General features: G+C 46.9%; 1 protein-coding gene across 1 annotated transcript in view; it reads left to right on the forward strand.

Moving 5' to 3' along the window:
* Positions 1–19,380, forward strand: part of LOC124019528 (glutamate receptor-interacting protein 1-like) — a gene marked incomplete at its 3' end in the record, with an annotated part of 335,325 nt that overhangs the window by 82,247 nt on the left and 233,698 nt on the right. The window lies entirely within an intron of this gene.

Genomic DNA, 19,380 nt, shown 5'->3' on the forward strand with positions numbered 1-19,380 from the left:
TCTTGATACAACATTTTGAAAAGGTTCATTGGATCAGTTTAAAACTTTGTACACACACTGCATGTAGTGTACAAATGCATGTAATGTAAATTGCACCTGGGCTGGAATAATACATTATGGCCTTGCCTATCAAAGATGATGGTTCAAAAACAGTAATATATAGACTAGGCTTGTTGCTGTTCTCTCTTCAGACATGGTGACCTGCTTCATAGGTATATAGACTAGGCTTGTTGCTGTTCTCTCTTCAGACATGTTGACCAGCTTCGTAGGTATATAGACTAGGCTTGTTGCTGTTCTCTCTTCAGACATGGTGACCTGCTTCATAGGTATATAGACTAGGCTTGTTGCTGTTCTCTCTTCAGACATGTTGACCTGCTTCATAGGTATATAGACTAGGCTTGTTGCTGTTCTCTCTTCAGACATGTTGACCAGCTTCATAGGTATATAGACTAGGCTTGTTGCTGTTCTGTCTTCACACATGTTGACCTGCTTCAGGGCTCAACATGCAGCTCTCTCTCTTCTCTCTGGCTCTCTCTCTTCTCTCTGGCTCTCTTTCCTCTCTCTCCTCTCTCTCTTCTCTCTTTTCCCTCTCTGCCTTGTGAGTCAGCCCTTACTGGTTTGGATGCATCCCTGGGGTTGGAGGAGAGGAGAGGAGAGGAGAGGGTGGAGGAGAGGAGAGGAGAGGAGAGGAGAGGAGAGGAGAGGAGAGGAGAGGAGAGGAGAGGAGAGAGAAGGGGAGGGTGGAGGAGAGGAGAGGAGAGGAGAGGAGAGGAGAGGAGAGCAGAGAGAGGAGAGGAGAGGAGAGGAGAGGAGAGTGAAGCAGAGAGAAGGGGGAGGGAGAGGAGAGTGAAGCAGAGAGAAGGGGAGGGGGAGAGGAGAGTGAAGCAGAGAGAAGGGGAGGGGAGAGGAGAGAGAGAGGAGGGGGAGAGGAGAGAGAGGGGAGTGAAGCAGAGAGAAGGGGAGGGGAGAGGAGAGTGAAGCAGAGAGAAGGGGGAGGGAGGAGAGAGATAGGAGGGGAGAGGAGAGAGAGAGGAGAGGAGAGTGAAGGGGAGATGAGAGTGAAGGGGAGATGAGAGTGAAGCAGAGAGAAGGGGAGGGGGAGAGGAGGGGAGAGGAGAGAGAGTGAAGGGGAGAGCAGAGAGAGAGGAGAGCAGATAGAGAGGAGATGAGAGTGAAGCAGAGAGAAGGGGAGGGGGAGAGGAGAGAGAGGAGAGGAGAGAAGGGTGGGGAGAGGAGAGGAGAGGAGGGGAGGAGGAGAGGAGAGTGAAGCAGAGAGAAGGGGGGAGAGGAGAGAGAGAGAGAGAGGAGAGTGAAGAGAGTGAAGCAGAGAGAAGGGGAGGAGGAGAGGAGAGAAGGGGAGGGGGAGAGGAGAGAGAAGGGGAGAGGAGAGGGAGAGAGAGGAGAGTGAAGCAGAGAGAAGGGGGAGAGGAGAGAGAGAGAGGAGAGGAGAGAAGGGGAGGAGAGGAGAGAGAGGAGAGGAGAGTGAAGCAGAGAGAAGGGGAGGGAGGGAGAGAGAGGAGAGGAGAGGAGAGGAGAGAAGGGTGGGGAGAGGAGGGGAGGAGGAGAGGAGAGTGAAGCAGAGAGAAGGGGGAGAGGAGAGAGAGAGAGAGAGGAGAGTGAAGAGAGTGAAGCAGAGAGAAGGGAGGAGGAGAGGAGAGAAGGGAGGGGAGAGGAGAGAGAAGGGGAGAGGAGAGAGGAGAGAGGAGAGTGAAGTAGAGAGAAGGGGGAGAGGAGAGAGAGGAGAGGAGAGAAGGGGAGGGGAGAGGAGAGAGAGGAGAGGAGAGTGAAGCAGAGAGAAGGGGGGGGGAGAGGAGAGGAGTGTGAAGCAGAGAGAAGGGGAGAGGAGAGAGAGAAAGGAGAGAAGCAGAGAGAAGGGGAGGGGGAGAGAGGGGAGAGTGAAGCGGGGAGGGGGAGAGGAGAGAGAGGTGAGGAGATAAGGGGAGGGGAGAGAGAGAGAGAGAGGAGGAGGAGGGGGAGAGAGAGAGAGAGGAGAGGAGAGTGAGGAGAGAATTGGAGGGGAGAGAGAGAGAGAGGAGAGTGAGGAGAGAAGGGGAGGGGGAGAGGAGAGAGAGAGAGGAGAGTGAAGTGGAGAGAAGAGAGAGAGAGAGAGGAGAGGAGAGTGAAGCGTAGAGAAGAGGAGAGAGAGAGAGGAGAGGAGAGAAGCAGAGAGAAGGGGAGGGGGGAGAGGAGAGGAGAGTGAAGTGGAGAGAAGGATTTTAACTGTTTTTACCTCATTGTAAAACCACTAGAGGGCATACATCTCCCTCTACCGTCATCCCTCTCTCTCCCTCCTTCTCTCACTCTACCGTCATCCCTCTCTCTCCCTCCTTCTCTCACTCTACCTCCATCCATCTCTCACTCCTTCTCTCACTCTACCTTCATCCCTCTATCTCACTCCTCTCCCTCTACCTCCACCTCTCTCTCACTTCTTCTATCCCCCTCTACCTCCATCCCTCTCTCTCACTCCTTCTATCCCCTTCTACCTCCATCCATCTCTCTCACTCCTTCTCTCACTCCTTCTCTCTCTCTACCTTCATCCCTCTCTCTCACTCCTTCTCTCCCTCTACCTCCATCCCTCTATTTTCCTCCTCTCCCTCTACCTCCATCCCTCTCTCTCACTCCTTCTCTCCCCCTCTACCTTCATCCCTCTCTCCTCCCTCTTCCTCGACCTTCATCCCTCTTTCTCACTCCTTCTCTCCCCCTCTACCTCCGTCCCTTTTTCTACTTCCTCTCCCTCTACCTCCATCCCTCTCTCTCCTTCCTCTCCCTCTACCTCCATCCTTCTCTCTCCTTCCTCTCCCTCTACCTCCATCCCTCTCTCTCCTTCCTCTCCCTCTACCTCCATCCCTCTCTCTCCTTCCTCTCCCTCTACCTCATCCCTCTCTCTCCTTCCTCTCCCTCTACCTCCATCCCTCTCTCTCCTTCCTCTCCCTCTACCTCATCCCTCGCTCTCCTTCCTCTCCCTCTACCTCCATCCCTCTCTCTCCTTCCTCTCCCTCTACCTCCATCCCTCTCTCTCCTTCCTCTCCCTCTACCTCCATCCCTCTCTCTCCTTCCTCTCCCTCTACCTCCATCCTTCTCTCTCCTTCCTCTCCCTCTACCTCCATCCCTCTCTCTCCTTCCTCTCCCTCTACCTCCATCCCTCTCTCTCCTTCCTCTCCCTCTACCTCATCCCTCTCTCTCCTTCCTCTCCCTCTACCTCCATCCCTCTCTCTGCTTCATCTCCCTCTACCTCCATCCCTCTCTCTCCTTCCTCTCCCTCTACCTCCATCCCTCTATCTCCTTCCTCCCCTTCTACCTCCATCCCTCTCTCTCCTTCCTCCCCCTCTACCTCCATCCCTCTCTCTCCTTCCTCTCCTCTACCTCCATCCCTCTGTCTCCTTCCTCTCCCTCTACCTCCATCCCTCTCTCTCCTTCCTCCCCCTCTACCTCCATCCCTCTCTCTCCTTCCTCTCCCTCTACCTCCATACCTCTGTCTCCTTCCTCCCCCTCTACCTCCATCCCTCTCTCTCCTTCCTCTCCCTCTACCTCCATCCCTCTGTCTCCTTCCTCCCCCTCTACCTCCATCCCTCTCTCTCCTTCCTCTCCCTCTACCTCCATCCCTCTCTCTCCTTCCTCTCCCTCTACCTCCATCCCTCTCTCTCCTTCCTCTCCCTCTACCTCCATCCCTCTCTCTCCTTCCTCTCCCTCTACCTCCATCCCTCTCTCTCCTTCCTCTCCCTCTACCTCCATCCCTCTCTCTCCTTCCTCTCCATCTCCCTCCATCCCTCTCTCTCCTTCCTCTCCCTCTACCTCCATCCCTCTCTCTCCTTCCTCCCCTTCTACCTCCATCCCTCTCTCTCCTTCCTCCCCCTCTACCTCCATCCCTCTGTCTCCTTCCTCTCCCTCTCCCTCTACCTCCATCCCTCTCTCTCCTTCCTCGCCCTCTACCTCCATCCCTCTCTCTCCTTCCTCTCCCTCTCCCTCCATCCCTCTCTCTCCTTCCTCTCCCTCTACCTCCATCCCTCTCTCTCCTTCCTCTCCCTCTCCCTCCATCCCTCTGTCTCCTTCCTCTCCCTCTACCTCCATCCCTCTCTCTCCTTCCTCTCCCTCTACCTCCATCCCTCTCTCTCCTTCCTCTCCCTCTACCTCCATCCCTCTCTCTCCTTCCTCCCCCTCTACCTCCATCCCTCTCTCTCCTTCCTCTTCCTCTACCTCCATCCCTCTCTCTCCTTCCTCTCCCTCTACCTCCATCCCTCTCTCTCCTTCCTCTCCCTCTACCTCCATCCCTCTCTCTCCTTCCTCTCCCTCTACCTCCATCCCTCTCTCTCCTTCCTCTCCCTCTACCTCCATCCCTCTCTCTCCTTCCTCTCCCTCTACCTCCATCCCTCTCTCTCCTTCCTCTCCCTCTCTACCATTTCATTATTCATTCTCTTTGCCACACAGTTGTTTCCACAACAACTGGAGAATCTATAAAATGTGCAACAGGAGACCGACACGAAGCTCTGGTATAAAGACTCTGGTATAAAGTAGTGCACCATAAGACTCTGGTATAAAGTAGTGTACCATAAGATTCTGGTATAAAGTAGTGCCCCATTAGACTCTGGTATAAAGTAGTGCCCCATTAGACTCTGGTATAAAGTAGTGCCCCATTAGACTCTGGTATAAAGTAGTGCCCCATAAGACTCTGGTATAAAGTAGTGCACCATAAGACTCTGGTATAAAGTAGTGCACCATAAGACTCTGGTATAAAGTAGTGCACCAGGCCCCATTAGACTCTGGTATAAAGTAGTGCCCCATTAGACTCTGGTATAAAGTAGTGCACCATAAGACTCTGGTATAAAGTAGTGCACCATAAGACTCTGGTATAAACTAGTGCACCAGGCCCCATTAGACTCTGGTATAAAGTAGTGCACCATAAGACTCTGGTATAAACTAGTGCACCAGGCCCCATTAGACTCTGGTATAAAGTAGTGCACCATAAGACTCTGGTATAAACTAGTGCACCAGGCCCCATTAGACTCTGGTATAAAGTAGTGCCCCATTAGACTCTGGTATAAAGTAGTGCACCATAAGACTCTGGTATAAAGTAGTGCACCAGGCCCCATTAGACTCTGGTATAAAGTAGTGCACCATAAGACTCTGGTATAAACTAGTGCACCAGGCCCCATTAGACTCTGGTATAAAGTAGTGCACCATAAGACTCTGGTATAAACTAGTGCACCAGGCCCCATTAGACTCTGGTATAAAGTAGTGCCCCATTAGACTCTGGTATAAAGTAGTGCACCATAAGACTCTGGTATAAAGTAGTGCACCAGGCCCCATTAGACTCTGGTATAAAGTAGTGCCCCATTAGACTCTGGTATAAAGTAGTGCACCAGGCCCCATTAGACTCTGGTATAAAGTAGTGCCCCATAAGACTCTGGTATAAAGTAGTGCACCATAAGACTCTGGTATAAAGTAGTGCACCATAAGACTCTGGTATAAAGTAGTGCACCATAAGACTCTGGTATAAAGTAGTGCACCAGGCCCCATTAGACTCTGGTATAAAGTAGTGCCCCATTAGACTCTGGTATAAAGTAGTGCCCCATAAGACTCTGGTATAAAGTAGTGCCCCAGGCCCCATTAGACTCTGGTATAAAGTAGTGCCCCATTAGACTCTGGTATAAAGTAGTGCCCCATTAGACTCTGGTATAAAGTAGTGCCCCATTAGACTCTGGTATAAAGTAGTGCCCCATTAGACTCTGGTATAAAGTAGTGCCCCATTAGACTCTGGTATAAAGTAGTGCCCCATTAGACTCTGGTATAAAGTAGTGCACCAGGCCCCATTAGACTCTGGTATAAAGTAGTGCACCAGGCCCCATAAGACTCTGGTATAAAGTAGTGCACCAGGCCCCATTAGACTCTGGTATAAAGTAGTGCACCAGGCCCCATAAGACTCTGGTATAAAGTAGTGCACCAGGCCCCATTAGACTCTGGTATAAAGTAGTGCACCAGGCCCCATTAGACTCTGGTATAAAGTAGTGCACCAGGCCCCATAAGACTCTGGTATAAAGTAGTGCACCAGGCCCCATTAGACTCTGGTATAAAGTAGTGCACCAGGCCCCATAAGACTCTGGTATAAAGTAGTGCACCAGGCCCCATAAGACTCTGGTATAAAGTAGTGCCCCATTAGACTCTGGTATAAAGTAGTGCCCCATTAGACTCTGGTATAAAGTAGTGCTCCATTAGACTCTGGTATAAAGTAGTGCACCATTAGACTCTGGTATAAAGTAGTGCCCCATTAGACTCTGGTATAAAGTAGTGCACCATAAGACTCTGGTATAAAGTAGTGCACCAGGCCCCATTAGACTCTGGTATAAAGTAGTGCACCAGGCCCCATTAGACTCTGGTATAAAGTAGTGCCCCATTAGACTCTGGTATAAAGTAGTGCCCCATAAGACTCTGGTATAAAGTAGTGCACCAGGCCCCATTAGACTCTGGTATAAAGTAGTGCCCCATTAGACTCTGGTATAAAGTAGTGCCCCATAAGACTCTGGTATAAAGTAGTGCACCAGGCCCCATTAGACTCTGGTATAAAGTAGTACACCATTAAACTCTGGTATAAAGTAGTGCCCCATTAGACTCTGGTATAAAGTAGTGCACCAGGCCCCATTAGACTCTGGTATAAAGTAGTACACCATTAGACTCTGGTATAAAGTAGTACACCATTAGACTCTGGTATAAAGTAGTGCCCCATTAGACTCTGGTATAAAGTAGTGCACCATAAGACTCTGGTATAAAGTAGTGCACCAGGCCCCATTAGACTCTGGTATAAAGTAGTGCACCAGGCCCCATTAGACTCTGGTATAAAGTAGTGCACCAGGCCCCATAAGACTCTGGTATAAAGTAGTGCACCAGGCCCCATTAGACTCTGGTATAAAGTAGTACACCATTAAACTCTGGTATAAAGTAGTGCCCCATTAGACTCTGGTATAAAGTAGTGCACCAGGCCCCATTAGACTCTGGTATAAAGTAGTACACCATTAGACTCTGGTATAAAGTAGTACACCATTAGACTCTGGTATAAAGTAGTGCCCCATTAGACTCTGGTATAAAGTAGTGCACCATAAGACTCTGGTATAAAGTAGTGCACCAGGCCCCATTAGACTCTGGTATAAAGTAGTGCACCAGGCCCCATTAGACTCTGGTATAAAGTAGTGCCCCATTAGACTCTGGTATAAAGTAGTGCCCCATAAGACTCTGGTATAAAGTAGTGCACCAGGCCCCATTAGACTCTGGTATAAAGTAGTGCCCCATTAGACTCTGGTTTAAAGTAGTGCCCCATAAGACTCTGGTATAAAGTAGTGCACCAGGCCCCATTAGACTCTGGTATAAAGTAGTACACCATTAGACTCTGGTATAAAGTAGTGCCCCATTAGACTCTGGTATAAAGTAGTGCACCAGGCCCCATTAGACTCTGGTATAAAGTAGTGCCCCATAAGACTCTGGTATAAAGTAGTGCCCCATTAGATTCTGGTATAAAGTAGTGCCCCATTAGACTCTGGTATAAAGTAGTGCCCCATTAGACTCTGGTATAAAGTAGTGCCCCATTAGACTCTGGTATAAAGTAGTGCCCCATTAGACTCTGGTATAAAGTAGTGCCCCATTAGACTCTGGTATGAAGTAGTGCCCCATAAGACTCTGGTATAAAGTAGTGCACCAGGCCCCATTAGACTCTGGTATAAAGTAGTGCCCCATTAGACTCTGGTATAAAGTAGTGCCCCATTAGACTCTGGTATAAAGTAGTGCCCCATAAGACTCTGGTATAAAGTCGTGCACCAGGCCCCATTAGACTCTGGTATAAAGTAGTGCACCAGGCCCCATAAGACTCTGGTATAAAGTAGTGCACCAGGCCCCATTAGACTCTGGTATAAAGTAGTGCACCAGGCCCCATAAGACTCTGGTATAAAGTAGTGCACCAGGCCCCATTAGACTCTGGTATAAAGTAGTGCACCAGGCCCCATTAGACTCTGGTATAAAGTAGTGCACCAGTCCCCATAAGACTCTGGTATAAAGTAGTGCACCAGGCCCCATAAGACTCTGGTATAAAGTAGTGCCCCATTAGACTCTGGTATAAAGTAGTGCCCCATTAGACTCTGGTATAAAGTAGTGCTCCATTAGACTCTGGTATAAAGTAGTGCACCATTAGACTCTGGTATAAAGTAGTGCCCCATTAGACTCTGGTATAAAGTAGTGCACCATAAGACTCTGGTATAAAGTAGTGCACCAGGCCCCATTAGACTCTGGTATAAAGTAGTGCACCAGGCCCCATTAGACTCTGGTATAAAGTAGTGCCCCATTAGACTCTGGTATAAAGTAGTGCCCCATAAGACTCTGGTATAAAGTAGTGCACCAGGCCCCATTAGACTCTGGTATAAAGTAGTGCCCCATAAGACTCTGGTATAAAGTAGTGCACCAGGCCCCATTAGACTCTGGTATAAAGTAGTACACCATTAGACTCTGGTATAAAGTAGTGCCCCATTAGACTCTGGTATAAAGTAGTGCACCAGGCCCCATTAGACTCTGGTATAAAGTAGTGCCCCATAAGACTCTGGTATAAAGTAGTGCCCCATTAGATTCTGGTATAAAGTAGTGCCCCATTAGACTCTGGTATAAAGTAGTGCCCCATTAGACTCTGGTATAAAGTAGTGCCCCATTAGACTCTGGTATAAAGTAGTGCCCCATTAGACTCTGGTATAAAATAGTGCCCCATTAGACTCTGGTATAAAGTAGTGCCCCATAAGACTCTGGTATAAAGTAGTGCACCAGGCCCCATTAGACTCTGGTATAAAGTAGTGCACCAGGCCCCATAAGACTCTGGTATAAAGTAGTGCACCAGGCCCCATTAGACTCTGGTATAAAGTAGTGCACCAGGCCCCATTAGACTCTGGTATAAAGTAGTGCACCAGGCCCCATAAGACTCTGGTATAAAGTAGTGCACCAGGCCCCATTAGACTCTGGTATAAAGTAGTGCACCAGGCCCCATAAGACTCTGGTATAAAGTAGTGCACCAGGCCCCATAAGACTCTGGTATAAAGTAGTGCCCCATTAGACTCTGGTATAAAGTAGTGCCCCATTAGACTCTGGTATAAAGTAGTGCTCCATTAGACTCTGGTATAAAGTAGTGCACCATTAGACTCTGGTATAAAGTAGTGCCCCATTAGACTCTGGTATAAAGTAGTGCACCATAAGACTCTGGTATAAAGTAGTGCACCAGGCCCCATTAGACTCTGGTATAAAGTAGTGCACCAGGCCCCATTAGACTCTGGTATAAAGTAGTGCCCCATTAGACTCTGGTATAAAGTAGTGCCCCATAAGACTCTGGTATAAAGTAGTGCACCAGGCCCCATTAGACTCTGGTATAAAGTAGTGCCCCATTAGACTCTGGTATAAAGTAGTGCCCCATAAGACTCTGGTATAAAGTAGTGCACCAGGCCCCATTAGACTCTGGTATAAAGTAGTACACCATTAAACTCTGGTATAAAGTAGTGCCCCATTAGACTCTGGTATAAAGTAGTGCACCAGGCCCCATTAGACTCTGGTATAAAGTAGTACACCATTAGACTCTGGTATAAAGTAGTACACCATTAGACTCTGGTATAAAGTAGTGCCCCATTAGACTCTGGTATAAAGTAGTGCACCATAAGACTCTGGTATAAAGTAGTGCACCAGGCCCCATTAGACTCTGGTATAAAGTAGTGCACCAGGCCCCATTAGACTCTGGTATAAAGTAGTGCCCCATTAGACTCTGGTATAAAGTAGTGCCCCATAAGACTCTGGTATAAAGTAGTGCACCAGGCCCCATTAGACTCTGGTATAAAGTAGTGCCCCATTAGACTCTGGTTTAAAGTAGTGCCCCATAAGACTCTGGTATAAAGTAGTGCACCAGGCCCCATTAGACTCTGGTATAAAGTAGTACACCATTAGACTCTGGTATAAAGTAGTGCCCCATTAGACTCTGGTATAAAGTAGTGCACCAGGCCCCATTAGACTCTGGTATAAAGTAGTGCCCCATAAGACTTTGGTATAAAGTAGTGCCCCATTAGATTCTGGTATAAAGTAGTGCCCCATTAGACTCTGGTATAAAGTAGTGCCCCATTAGACTCTGGTATAAAGTAGTGCCCCATTAGACTCTGGTATAAAGTAGTGCCCCATTAGACTCTGGTATAAAGTAGTGCCCCATTAGACTCTGGTATGAAGTAGTGCCCCATAAGACTCTGGTATAAAGTAGTGCACCAGGCCCCATTAGACTCTGGTATAAAGTAGTGCCCCATTAGACTCTGGTATAAAGTAGTGCCCCATTAGACTCTGGTATAAAGTAGTGCCCCATAAGACTCTGGTATAAAGTCGTGCACCAGGCCCCATTAGACTCTGGTATAAAGTAGTGCACCAGGCCCCATAAGACTCTGGTATAAAGTAGTGCACCAGGCCCCATTAGACTCTGGTATAAAGTAGTGCACCAGGCCCCATAAGACTCTGGTATAAAGTAGTGCACCAGGCCCCATTAGACTCTGGTATAAAGTAGTGCACCAGGCCCCATTAGACTCTGGTATAAAGTAGTGCACCAGTCCCCATAAGACTCTGGTATAAAGTAGTGCACCAGGCCCCATAAGACTCTGGTATAAAGTAGTGCCCCATTAGACTCTGGTATAAAGTAGTGCCCCATTAGACTCTGGTATAAAGTAGTGCCCCATAAGACTCTGGTATAAAGTAGTGCACCAGGCCCCATTAGACTCTGGTATAAAGTAGTGCCCCATTAGACTCTGGTTTAAAGTAGTGCCCCATAAGACTCTGGTATAAAGTAGTGCACCAGGCCCCATTAGACTCTGGTATAAAGTAGTACACCATTAGACTCTGGTATAAAGTAGTGCCCCATTAGACTCTGGTATAAAGTAGTGCACCAGGCCCCATTAGACTCTGGTATAAAGTAGTGCCCCATAAGACTCTGGTATAAAGTAGTGCCCCATTAGATTCTGGTATAAAGTAGTGCCCCATTAGACTCTGGTATAAAGTAGTGCCCCATTAGACTCTGGTATAAAGTAGTGCCCCATTAGACTCTGGTATAAAGTAGTGCCCCATTAGACTCTGGTATAAAGTAGTGCCCCATTAGACTCTGGTATGAAGTAGTGCCCCATAAGACTCTGGTATAAAGTAGTGCACCAGGCCCCATTAGACTCTGGTATAAAGTAGTGCCCCATTAGACTCTGGTATAAAGTAGTGCCCCATTAGACTCTGGTATAAAGTAGTGCCCCATAAGACTCTGGTATAAAGTCGTGCACCAGGCCCCATTAGACTCTGGTATAAAGTAGTGCACCAGGCCCCATAAGACTCTGGTATAAAGTAGTGCACCAGGCCCCATTAGACTCTGGTATAAAGTAGTGCACCAGGCCCCATAAGACTCTGGTATAAAGTAGTGCACCAGGCCCCATTAGACTCTGGTATAAAGTAGTGCACCAGGCCCCATTAGACTCTGGTATAAAGTAGTGCACCAGTCCCCATAAGACTCTGGTATAAAGTAGTGCACCAGGCCCCATAAGACTCTGGTATAAAGTAGTGCCCCATTAGACTCTGGTATAAAGTAGTGCCCCATTAGACTCTGGTATAAAGTAGTGCTCCATTAGACTCTGGTATAAAGTAGTGCACCATTAGACTCTGGTATAAAGTAGTGCCCCATTAGACTCTGGTATAAAGTAGTGCACCATAAGACTCTGGTATAAAGTAGTGCACCAGGCCCCATTAGACTCTGGTATAAAGTAGTGCACCAGGCCCCATTAGACTCTGGTATAAAGTAGTGCCCCATTAGACTCTGGTATAAAGTAGTGCCCCATAAGACTCTGGTATAAAGTAGTGCACCAGGCCCCATTAGACTCTGGTATAAAGTAGTGCCCCATAAGACTCTGGTATAAAGTAGTGCACCAGGCCCCATTAGACTCTGGTATAAAGTAGTACACCATTAGACTCTGGTATAAAGTAGTGCCCCATTAGACTCTGGTATAAAGTAGTGCACCAGGCCCCATTAGACTCTGGTATAAAGTAGTGCCCCATAAGACTCTGGTATAAAGTAGTGCCCCATTAGATTCTGGTATAAAGTAGTGCCCCATTAGACTCTGGTATAAAGTAGTGCCCCATTAGACTCTGGTATAAAGTAGTGCCCCATTAGACTCTGGTATAAAGTAGTGCCCCATTAGACTCTGGTATAAAATAGTGCCCCATTAGACTCTGGTATAAAGTAGTGCCCCATAAGACTCTGGTATAAAGTAGTGCACCAGGCCCCATTAGACTCTGGTATAAAGTAGTGCACCAGGCCCCATAAGACTCTGGTATAAAGTAGTGCACCAGGCCCCATTAGACTCTGGTATAAAGTAGTGCACCAGGCCCCATTAGACTCTGGTATAAAGTAGTGCACCAGGCCCCATAAGACTCTGGTATAAAGTAGTGCACCAGGCCCCATTAGACTCTGGTATAAAGTAGTGCACCAGGCCCCATAAGACTCTGGTATAAAGTAGTGCACCAGGCCCCATAAGACTCTGGTATAAAGTAGTGCCCCATTAGACTCTGGTATAAAGTAGTGCCCCATTAGACTCTGGTATAAAGTAGTGCTCCATTAGACTCTGGTATAAAGTAGTGCACCATTAGACTCTGGTATAAAGTAGTGCCCCATTAGACTCTGGTATAAAGTAGTGCACCATAAGACTCTGGTATAAAGTAGTGCACCAGGCCCCATTAGACTCTGGTATAAAGTAGTGCACCAGGCCCCATTAGACTCTGGTATAAAGTAGTGCCCCATTAGACTCTGGTATAAAGTAGTGCCCCATAAGACTCTGGTATAAAGTAGTGCACCAGGCCCCATTAGACTCTGGTATAAAGTAGTGCCCCATTAGACTCTGGTATAAAGTAGTGCCCCATAAGACTCTGGTATAAAGTAGTGCACCAGGCCCCATTAGACTCTGGTATAAAGTAGTACACCATTAAACTCTGGTATAAAGTAGTGCCCCATTAGACTCTGGTATAAAGTAGTGCACCAGGCCCCATTAGACTCTGGTATAAAGTAGTACACCATTAGACTCTGGTATAAAGTAGTACACCATTAGACTCTGGTATAAAGTAGTGCCCCATTAGACTCTGGTATAAAGTAGTGCACCATAAGACTCTGGTATAAAGTAGTGCACCAGGCCCCATTAGACTCTGGTATAAAGTAGTGCACCAGGCCCCATTAGACTCTGGTATAAAGTAGTGCCCCATTAGACTCTGGTATAAAGTAGTGCCCCATAAGACTCTGGTATAAAGTAGTGCACCAGGCCCCATTAGACTCTGGTATAAAGTAGTGCCCCATTAGACTCTGGTTTAAAGTAGTGCCCCATAAGACTCTGGTATAAAGTAGTGCACCAGGCCCCATTAGACTCTGGTATAAAGTAGTACACCATTAGACTCTGGTATAAAGTAGTGCCCCATTAGACTCTGGTATAAAGTAGTGCACCAGGCCCCATTAGACTCTGGTATAAAGTAGTGCCCCATAAGACTCTGGTATAAAGTAGTGCCCCATTAGATTCTGGTATAAAGTAGTGCCCCATTAGACTCTGGTATAAAGTAGTGCCCCATTAGACTCTGGTATAAAGTAGTGCCCCATTAGACTCTGGTATAAAGTAGTGCCCCATTAGACTCTGGTATAAAGTAGTGCCCCATTAGACTCTGGTATGAAGTAGTGCCCCATAAGACTCTGGTATAAAGTAGTGCACCAGGCCCCATTAGACTCTGGTATAAAGTAGTGCCCCATTAGACTCTGGTATAAAGTAGTGCCCCATTAGACTCTGGTATAAAGTAGTGCCCCATAAGACTCTGGTATAAAGTCGTGCACCAGGCCCCATTAGACTCTGGTATATAAAGTAGTGCACCAGGCCCCATAAGACTCTGGTATAAAGTAGTGCACCAGGCCCCATTAGACTCTGGTATAAAGTAGTGCACCAGGCCCCATAAGACTCTGGTATAAAGTAGTGCACCAGGCCCCATTAGACTCTGGTATAAAGTAGTGCACCAGGCCCCATTAGACTCTGGTATAAAGTAGTGCACCAGTCCCCATAAGACTCTGGTATAAAGTAGTGCACCAGGCCCCATAAGACTCTGGTATAAAGTAGTGCCCCATTAGACTCTGGTATAAAGTAGTGCCCCATTAGACTCTGGTATAAAGTAGTGCTCCATTAGACTCTGGTATAAAGTAGTGCACCATTAGACTCTGGTATAAAGTAGTGCCCCATTAGACTCTGGTATAAAGTAGTGCACCATAAGACTCTGGTATAAAGTAGTGCACCAGGCCCCATTAGACTCTGGTATAAAGTAGTGCCCCATTAGACTCTGGTATAAAGTAGTGCCCCATTAGACTCTGGTATAAAATAGTGCCCCATTAGACTCTGGTATAAAGTAGTGCCCCATAAGACTCTGGTATAAAGTAGTGCACCAGGCCCCATTAGACTCTGGTATAAAGTAGTGCACCAGGCCCCATAAGACTCTGGTATAAAGTAGTGCACCAGGCCCCATTAGACTCTGGTATAAAGTAGTGCACCAGGCCCCATTAGACTCTGGTATAAAGTAGTGCACCAGGCCCCATAAGACTCTGGTATAAAGTAGTGCACCAGGCCCCATTAGACTCTGGTATAAAGTAGTGCACCAGGCCCCATAAGACTCTGGTATAAAGTAGTGCACCAGGCCCCATAAGACTCTGGTATAAAGTAGTGCCCCATTAGACTCTGGTATAAAGTAGTGCCCCATTAGACTCTGGTATAAAGTAGTGCTCCATTAGACTCTGGTATAAAGTAGTGCACCATTAGACTCTGGTATAAAGTAGTGCCCCATTAGACTCTGGTATAAAGTAGTGCACCATAAGACTCTGGTATAAAGTAGTGCACCAGGCCCCATTAGACTCTGGTATAAAGTAGTGCACCAGGCCCCATTAGACTCTGGTATAAAGTAGTGCCCCATAAGACTCTGGTATAAAGTAGTGCACCAGGCCCCATTAGACTCTGGTATAAAGTAGTGCCCCATTAGACTCTGGTATAAAGTAGTGCCCCATTAGACTCTGTAGTATAAGAAAGTAGTGCACCAGGCCCCATTAGACTCTGGTATAAAGTAGTACACCATTAAACTCTGGTATAAAGTAGTGCCCCATTAGACTCTGGTATAAAGTAGTGCACCAGGCCCCATTAGACTCTGGTATAAAGTAGTACACCATTAGACTCTGGTATAAAGTAGTACACCATTAGACTCTGGTATAAAGTAGTGCCCCATTAGACTCTGGTATAAAGTAGTGCACCATAAGACTCTGGTATAAAGTAGTGCACCAGGCCCCATTAGACTCTGGTATAAAGTAGTGCACCAGGCCCCATTAGACTCTGGTATAAAGTAGTGCCCCATTAGACTCTGGTATAAAGTAGTGCCCCATAAGACTCTGGTATAAAGTAGTGCACCAGGCCCCATTAGACTCTGGTATAAAGTAGTGCCCCATTAGACTCTGGTTTAAAGTAGTGCCCCATAAGACTCTGGTATAAAGTAGTGCACCAGGCCCCATTAGACTCTGGTATAAAGTAGTACACCATTAGACTCTGGTATAAAGTAGTGCCCCATTAGACTCTGGTATAAAGTAGTGCACCAGGCCCCATTAGACTCTGGTATAAAGTAGTGCCCCATAAGACTCTGGTATAAAGTAGTGCCCCATTAGATTCTGGTATAAAGTAGTGCCCCATTAGACTCTGGTATAAAGTAGTGCCCCATTAGACTCTGGTATAAAGTAGTGCCCCATTAGACTCTGGTATAAAGTAGTGCCCCATTAGACTCTGGTATAAAGTAGTGCCCCATTAGACTCTGGTATGAAGTAGTGCCCCATAAGACTCTGGTATAAAGTAGTGCACCAGGCCCCATTAGACTCTGGTATAAAGTAGTGCCCCATTAGACTCTGGTATAAAGTAGTGCCCCATTAGACTCTGGTATAAAGTAGTGCCCCATAAGACTCTGGTATAAAGTCGTGCACCAGGCCCCATTAGACTCTGGTATAAAGTAGTGCACCAGGCCCCATAAGACTCTGGTATAAAGTAGTGCACCAGGCCCCATTAGACTCTGGTATAAAGTAGTGCACCAGGCCCCATAAGACTCTGGTATAAAGTAGTGCACCAGGCCCCATTAGACTCTGGTATAAAGTAGTGCACCAGGCCCCATTAGACTCTGGTATAAAGTAGTGCACCAGTCCCCATAAGACTCTGGTATAAAGTAGTGCACCAGGCCCCATAAGACTCTGGTATAAAGTAGTGCCCCATTAGACTCTGGTATAAAGTAGTGCCCCATTAGACTCTGGTATAAAGTAGTGCTCCATTAGACTCTGGTATAAAGTAGTGCACCATTAGACTCTGGTATAAAGTAGTGCCCCATTAGACTCTGGTATAAAGTAGTGCACCATAAGACTCTGGTATAAAGTAGTGCACCAGGCCCCATTAGACTCTGGTATAAAGTAGTGCACCAGGCCCCATTAGACTCTGGTATAAAGTAGTGCCCCATTAGACTCTGGTATAAAGTAGTGCCCCATAAGACTCTGGTATAAAGTAGTGCACCAGGCCCCATTAGACTCTGGTATAAAGTAGTGCCCCATAAGACTCTGGTATAAAGTAGTGCACCAGGCCCCATTAGACTCTGGTATAAAGTAGTACACCATTAGACTCTGGTATAAAGTAGTGCCCCATTAGACTCTGGTATAAAGTAGTGCACCAGGCCCCATTAGACTCTGGTATAAAGTAGTGCCCCATAAGACTCTGGTATAAAGTAGTGCCCCATTAGATTCTGGTATAAAGTAGTGCCCCATTAGACTCTGGTATAAAGTAGTGCCCCATTAGACTCTGGTATAAAGTAGTGCCCCATTAGACTCTGGTATAAAGTAGTGCCCCATTAGACTCTGGTATAAAATAGTGCCCCATTAGACTCTGGTATAAAGTAGTGCCCCATAAGACTCTGGTATAAAGTAGTGCACCAGGCCCCATTAGACTCTGGTATAAAGTAGTGCCCCATTAGACTCTGGTATAAAGTAGTGCCCCATTAGACTCTGGTATAAAGTCGTGCACCAGGCCCCATTAGACTCTGGTATAAAGTAGTGCCCCATAAGACTCTGGTATAAAGTAGTGCACCAGGCCCCATTAGACTCTGGTATAAAGTAGTGCCCCATTAGACTCTGGTATAAAGTAGTGCCCCATAAGACTCTGGTATAAAGTCGTGCACCAGGCCCCATTAGACTCTGGTATAAAGTAGTGCACCAGGCCCCATAAGACTCTGGTATAAAGTAGTGCACCATGCCCCATTAGACTCTGGTATAAAGTAGTGCACCAGGCCCCATTAGACTCTGGTATAAAGTAGTGCACCAGGCCCCATAAGACTCTGGTATAAAGTAGTGCACCAGGCCCCATTAGACTCTGGTATAAAGTAGTGCACCAGGCCCCATAAGACTCTGGTATAAAGTAGTGCACCAGGCCCCATAAGACTCTGGTATAAAGTAGTGCCCCATTAGACTCTGGTATAAAGTAGTGCACCATTAGACTCTGGTATAAAGTAGTGCACCAGGCCCCATAAGACTCTGGTATAAAGTAGTGCACCAGGCCCCATTAGACTCTGGTATAAAGTAGTGCACCAGGCCCCATAAGACTCTGGTATAAAGTAGTGCACCAGGCCCCATTAGACTCTGATATAAAGTAGTGTACCAGGCCCCATTAGACTCTGGTATAAAGTAGTGCACCAGGCCCCATTAGACTCTGGTATAAAGTAGTGCCCCATTAGACTCTGGTATAAAGTAGTGCCCCATAAGACTCTGGTATAAAGTAGTGCACCAGGCCCCATTAGACTCTGGTATAAAGTAGTACACCATTAGACTCTGGTATAAAGTAGTGCCCCATTAGACTCTGGTATAAAGTAGTGCACCAGGCCCCATTAGACTCTGGTATAAAGTAGTGCCCCATAAGACTCTGGTATAAAGTAGTGCCCCATAAGACTCTGGTATAAAGTAGTGCCCCATTAGATTATGGTATAAAGTAGTGCCCCATTAGACTCTGGTATAAAGTAGTGCCCCATTAGACTCTGGTATAAAGTAGTGCCCCATTAGACTCTGGTATAAAGTAGTGCACCAGGCCCCATTAGACTCTGGTATAAAGTAGTGCCCCATTAGACTCTGGTATAAAGTAGTGCCCCATTAGACTCTGGTATAAAGTAGTGCCCCATTAGACTCTGGTATAAAGTAGTGCCCCATTAGACTCTGGTATAAAGTAGTGCACCAGGCCCCATTAGACTCTGGTATAAAGTAGTTCCCCATAAGACTATGGTATAAAGTAGTGCACCAGGCCCCATTAGACTCTGGTATAAAGTAGTGCCCCATTAGACTCTGGTATAAAGTAGTGCCCCATTAGACTCTGGTATAAAGTAGTGCCCCATTAGACTCTGGTATAAAGTAGTGCACCATAAGACTCTGGTATAAACTAGTGCACCAGGCCCCATTAGACTCTGGTATAAAGTAGTGCACCATAAGACTCTGGTATAAACTAGTGCACCAGGCCCCATTAGACTCTGGTATAAAGTAGTGCCCCATTAGACTCTGGTATAAAGTAGTGCACCATAAGACTCTGGTATAAAGTAGTGCACCAGGCCCCATTAGACTCTGGTATAAAGTAGTGCCCCATTAGACTCTGGTATAAAGTAGTGCACCAGGCCCCATTAGACTCTGGTATAAAGTAGTGCCCCATAAGACTCTGGTATAAAGTAGTGCACCATAAGACTCTGGTATAAAGTAGTGCACCATAAGACTCTGGTATAAAGTAGTGCACCATAAGACTCTGGTATAAAGTAGTGCACCAGGCCCCATTAGACTCTGGTATAAAGTAGTGCCCCATAAGACTCTGGTATAAAGTAGTGCACCAGGCCCCATTAGACTCTGGTATAAAGTAGTGCCCCATTAGACTCTGGTTTAAAGTAGTGCCCCATAAGACTCTGGTATAAAGTAGTGCACCAGGCCCCATTAGACTCTGGTATAAAGTAGTACACCATTAGACTCTGGTATAAAGTAGTGCCCCATTAGACTCTGGTATAAAGTAGTGCACCAGGCCCCATTAGACTCTGGTATAAAGTAGTGCCCCATAAGACTCTGGTATAAAGTAGTGCCCCATTAGATTCTGGTATAAAGTAGTGCCCCATTAGACTCTGGTATAAAGTAGTGCCCCATTAGACTCTGGTATAAAGTAGTGCCCCATTAGACTCTGGTATAAAGTAGTGCCCCATTAGACTCTGGTATAAAGTAGTGCCCCATTAGACTCTGGTATGAAGTAGTGCCCCATAAGACTCTGGTAT

This window comes from Oncorhynchus gorbuscha, unplaced genomic scaffold (genome assembly GCF_021184085.1).
Source record: "Oncorhynchus gorbuscha isolate QuinsamMale2020 ecotype Even-year unplaced genomic scaffold, OgorEven_v1.0 Un_scaffold_619, whole genome shotgun sequence".
Lineage (NCBI taxonomy): Eukaryota > Metazoa > Chordata > Actinopteri > Salmoniformes > Salmonidae > Oncorhynchus > Oncorhynchus gorbuscha.